The 5,791-nt window shown below is 37.6% G+C and overlaps 1 long non-coding RNA gene across 2 annotated transcripts; it reads right to left on the bottom strand.

The window, feature by feature from the left end:
- Nucleotides 1-240: 240 nt before the first annotated feature.
- LOC136686693 (uncharacterized) lies at nt 241-3,483 on the bottom strand. 2 transcript variants are annotated; one of them, XR_010800357.1, is made up of 5 exons: nt 3,421-3,483; nt 3,268-3,313; nt 2,906-3,099; nt 2,454-2,622; nt 241-2,073 (listed from the first exon to the last, which is right to left on the bottom strand). It is a non-coding gene; the product is annotated as an uncharacterized lncRNA (long non-coding RNA). The 2 variants fall into 2 exon arrangements; XR_010800356.1 differs by having other exon boundaries at nt 241-2,045.
- Nucleotides 3,484-5,791: the final 2,308 nt, after the last annotated feature.

The raw sequence follows: 5,791 nt of genomic DNA, 5'->3' as shown, positions 1-5,791 counted from the left end.
TTCACAAAGCCATCCACTCGATTCTCAAGAAAGCTGCATAGTGTTGAAATATGAAAACATGTTTGGTGCTACCACAGAGTGCCTAACTGTAGAAAATATTTACAATGCATAGCAATACATAACAATAAGAAGATCACAGTACACATTCAACATCAGAGACAAATATTTAATTATTTAATTGCCTATACAAATCATATCTAACCAGTTTAAATGTAATCATCTACAAGTCATGTTTACCACAAAAAAAAACAAAAAACAAAACCAAAAATTGAATATTTATTATTACACATTTCTGTCAGGTAAAACTTACGTGAAATGAAGTGTTCAGAGGAATGGGTGGCCAGGTATAAACAGGTTTAGTACAGAATCTCTGACACGTCCAGAGATTTGCTCATTTGCTCATTTAAATCCATTCTTATTTTATATATATTACTCGTAGATATGGAAAAAAAATGGTCACACCCATGCCAATATCACCCATGCCAGCATAACAACATCATCTTACTGAATTCCTCGTCCTCATCCATAGTAGCTTTTGCAGGAGAATGTTCAGCTTGCTTGTACTCTTGGAGTTACCAGTGCGAAATATTGACATAAATACCCTTATAAAAATCATGAAATCAGGTAATTGTGTCAAAAGGTCTATATTTTAAAACGTCTTCCTTGAAAACCCCAGCCAGTAACATGAGACTTTATTACTGAAAAGGTAAAATCAGATAGACAAAACACTGCCATCTAGATGATCAGATGAAAAAGGAGATGTCTGGAAGAGCATTAATATTTTTTATTAAATGTTATTTTTCTTGTTATAAAACTGATGTTTTACTGACACCTAGTGGTCTAGAGGTGTCTAAGATTCTGTACTCAAACCAGAATAGAACCACTAATTGGATTGGTTGTTTCATTCAAGCCATATGAATTATATGATTTTTAATATCATGTGAGTTGCATATGAGTTTCCAATCAGACTCATGCTGGTGTGTTGGTAGCATCCTTTGCAAGCAAAAACTGGCAACCCTAATCATGACCCATCGCACTCCAGCTCTGGATCTGACTCATGGAAAAGTGCTTTTGAGGAGAACAGTCAGCATGTGCACTATTAATTTTGTCTGGGTAAGACCAAGCCCACCCAGGCCCACTTGTGGCTACATCACTGATCTTGGCTGTTTCACTGATAAGACGTGTAGACTGTCCACTGCCAATAGTAAGTGCATATCGCAAAAGAAATCAATAAAAACAATCAAGGAATCAATAAAAATAATAAAGATATCCTGGACAAGAACAGATTTCTGCACCTATGTATTCACAAAGAATTCACAATTACTCTCAGTGAATATAAAAAATGCCATGTTTAAGGGAAAACCCCACAAATATGTAATTTGAACAGGGAAACGTATAGACATTAACACAAAACAAACGGTTAACTAAGAGGGACCAATCTGACCTAGCAACAACAACAAAAAAAAAAGACTTCTCACTCAAAAGTCTGATTAATACTGTATGAGCCCTGTCACTTTAAATGACTGAGGTGTGATGTCATTAAGATTGTCAAACTATTTCAGCCTGTATGGATCAGGATCTCTCTTTGTTAAAGAATCAACTCTCTGTAACTTTCACTAATCAGAGCCATACCTCCTAAACCTTATGGTATTAGAACTTAGACCTCTGTAATCAAATATACTGTTTTATACCTAAACGGGAAAACACAGGTGAAATATTGCTAAATATTTTAGAAACAGCCAAATGAAGTAAAAGATAAAATGTCATACTGCATAACACAGACTCTCGCTGTATAATAAACTGTATAAAACACAACACACTGAATAAGATGACACGAATAAGATGCTGTCAGCTTAAGGTTGTAGATCACACTAAGACAAATATCAAGATTAAAAAAAAATCAAATACAGTAAATCAAACTGATATATTTGTGATGTTGAATTTAAAATATGTGAAAGATAAGTAGTAGTCTGCTGTAGCAGATCTAACTTCTTTTGACTGTGCCATAGATCAGTGAGGAGTGCTCCACTGTTTGAGTCATAGACCTAGAAAACCAAGACGAAGATGTCAGTTCTGTAGGAGAAGGACACTGCTGTTAATTGGTGTAAAGAAGCTTGACCCCACCATGTTCATATTTCAATTTCTACTGGAAGAAATGCTGGTAGTTACAGTGAGCACTATGATTATTTCTTCACTAGTAAACTGAGGTAATGAAATATGTTTTCTATTTCTTAATCATATTAAGAATGAGATACATTTATATTTTAATACAAGTAAATTAACCAAAGAAAAAAAATTACCACAATTCCTTACACACCCTTAACACTCCAGTAACACTTGAGCAATTAAGGCACCTAACCCCCAAACTGCTCAGGGCATCGAGATGGTTGGCAGCCCCCTGCTCTGATTGTGTGTGTGTTCACTGCCCTTAGTGTTTGTGAAGAATTGCTCACCAGTGAGTGTTTATGTGTTCACTACCACGGACGGGTCAAATCCAGAGAAGTTATTTCTCTAAGGGGATCAAAAAAGGATAATCTTCTTCTTCATCTTTGCCAATACACACCACATCTTCAGTGCATTATGAGATTGGAAACTGAGGACTCTTCTCTACACATCCAGATACTGCAGATATTTATGAAAAGCAATGAGATTTTTTTTTTATGTGTTTTGCTCAACATTTCTATTTTTGTATGAAAGGTGAGACAGTTTGGCAGTTTGACAGTTCTGTACTTAATGAAAAATAAAGGTGAGAATATGTTTCATTTATATATTTTTTCTCATTTGTACCATAAACATGTGTTTAACTATCAATCAAAGCTTAACACTGGCCTTCATTATGTAAAAGTGAATCATACTGGATTCATGATGAATGGATGAATGAATGAATCATACTGGAGAAACTCACCCAGTGGCCGCACTGAGATGATATAATGTAACATTGTCGTTGAGCTGCTCCCTCTGGTGGTCAGTGTTGATCATTTTATGTTGCTGAAACCTGACTGTAGCATAATGGATGTCGTCATCAGTTTGAGACACAGCAGCAGTAGACCGTACAGATCTGGATGAGCTAGGTTTAACTGTAGTGTTCTCCACATGATCCTGAGAGAGAGAGAGACATTCATGGAGAAGAGACTAATGATCAGAAAATGTATCTGACATACAATGATCTACACTTTATCAACAGATCTTAAGTTTGGAGCATATTCCATAAAGACATCCTTAAAGAGCAGTGTGTGATGTGGTGACTGTGGATGGTGGTCAGTTTACCTGTTTTAGCTGATCAAGGTCTAATTAAGTGGATTGTTTCTTCGTCCTGTGGACACAAGAAAACAATGTGAGAAAAACACAAACCACTGCTGTCAGCAATAAACCCAGCACTTTGTCAGAGTACAGGAAGATATTTCATTATATTTCACTGACTTGTAGAAGAAAAGCCCCATCCTTCTCCTCCCACTGCAATCCAACCTACAGACCAACTCCTCCCTGCAGAACAGAAGACATCTGTGATTATTTTAAACATGAACACTGCATTATTTCTGTTTCTGTTTTCAACATACTCTCAACAGAGATCATCACAGTTCCATTCTGAGCTCCAAGTTTATTCTGAGCTTCACAGAGGTACAGTCCAGTGTGGTCAGTCCAGTGTGGAAGCTGTGTCCAGATTCTACAACTGAGTCTGGTCCTCTACCAGTTATCCTTATTATTACGTTTGTATTGTGACAAAACCTATTTTGTAGTAGTAGGATCCACTCTGTAGAGAACTGTAACAATCTCGAGATCCTACTGGGGAGATCTGGAGATTTTTATAAGTAGATGCTGTTACTTTAATAGTTAAATATATGGACATAGTAATGGTTTACTATCCCCCAATAGGGGGCAGTAATGTCTTCCTCTTATTTGCCTTTGTCTCTGAGTAATGTGTTGCATCAGTAAAGCCCTTTAGGAACAAGTACAAAAGCAAAGTGAACTCACATCTGACTGTGAGAGTGTGATCAGGGGAAGGGAGGTGTTGAGATCCGTTTATAGCACAGCTATAACCGCCTGCATCCTTACTGCTGACTGGCTGCAGGTGCATGTTGGGTCAGTCAGACTGCAGGTGGTTACACATTTCAGAACTGCTGCTCCTCCCTCTGTCACTGCTCCAGGAGTTTCTACACAGAGTTCTAACACAATGAGGGAAGATCAAATCAGGAAAGAGAAAGTGTAAAGCTGTAGCTGCTCAGGTTCATATGTTCTACACTGTGAAACAGATCAGATCACAAAGGGAATCAGAGGATAAACAGAGTCAGGTTTATTCAAACAGGGGAAATCAAAACATGCAGCGCCCAGCACAGGAGTGGAATGAAGACACTGACTGTTTTCAGCAGGAACTCATTAGTAACTGATCAGGTGCAGTTTTCTGACTCCACTGTGAGAAGATGAACTAAGTTTCACTGATGGAGAATATGACATCACTCACCTGTAACTGTCAGATCAATTCCCAGTTTATCTTGATTTGTTATGATTCTGAAGCAGTACTCATGTTCATCCTTCTTCTCTACCTTAGTCAGTTTAAGGGAGAAGTGTTTCTTTTCATCAGTAAAATACTCCAATCTTCCTGAGTAATTTGACTTTTTAGACATATCAGTCAGTTCTGGGTCTATGGTCCAAAAAGTCTTCATTGTATTACTATCTGGGTGAGTGTAAGAGCCGTTCATAAACTCCCTTTTAAAGCACATATTTTCTGTTGGTTGTATTTCACATTCCACTTGGCTCCAGCAGCTCCTGAAACACATGACTGATTCTAAGAGAAAGCACAACATAAGCAGAACTCAGCCTTGCAGATGGGGGATGATGTGGGGAGGGTGTTGGAGAGAAGTGCTAATGGTCAACTCAGTACAGGGAATATGATATAAACACTGACAACGTCATATAAATAATATTAATTTACATCAAATGTATTCTAGAATGTTCCCACTGTGCTTTGGAGTCACCCACAAACATCAGCAGAAAATATCAGAGGAAGAGGAGGAGCCAGTCTGAGTGGTGTCATCTCATTGAAACCTACATCATAAACAAAGTATATAAGTCTTTTTACAGTGGTTGCTGACCCTGGGATCAGAGGACCTCCCTGTCCTGCATATTCTGGAATTCCCCCTGCCCCCAACACCTGAGTTGAACTGGATATGTCCCAATAGGAAACACTAACAAATGCAGGACAGGTGACTCCAGTACTATTAGAACTGACCAATGACTGACCAAGCATGCTATTAATATACAATGACTCTATAGCTCCCAGTGGACAATATGACAATATAATATATAAGTATTTAGTATACATTTTGAGCTAAACAAATATACTATTAATACTATTAAATGTACTGTAATTCACTATATGTACTGACATATTTCTCAAATAAACAGCTTTACCGTTCTTTACTGACACTAAATGACGAATGAGGAGAACAGAAGCTGTTCTAAAGGATTTGAATCATGTGGTTGATGTCTTATTTAGGACCTCAATAAAACTCACAGTCTCAATAATTTTCAACTTCCTCTTATAGGATGTTGACTTAATAGATTCAGGAAGTGAAGAGCTAGACCCTCAGTTTCTGCGAAAGTCTGCAAACATATGGATTAGAAATCTTTTACAGATCTGCTGGAATATGCATTCATGCATGCATGCATTCATTCATTAATCAATTAATACATCCATCATCTGTAACTGCTTCATCCTGATCAGGTGTGTTATGGCCTGCCAGGATTATTGGGCACAATTCTGTGAGAAGCTGTAGAATTTTCTTCTGGAGCA

Source organism: Hoplias malabaricus, chromosome 2 (assembly GCF_029633855.1).
Source record: "Hoplias malabaricus isolate fHopMal1 chromosome 2, fHopMal1.hap1, whole genome shotgun sequence".
Classification (NCBI taxonomy): Eukaryota; Metazoa; Chordata; class Actinopteri; order Characiformes; family Erythrinidae; genus Hoplias; species Hoplias malabaricus.
The sequence above is the reverse complement of the archived record's forward strand: the minus strand, read 5'-3'. Positions and strand labels throughout refer to the sequence as shown.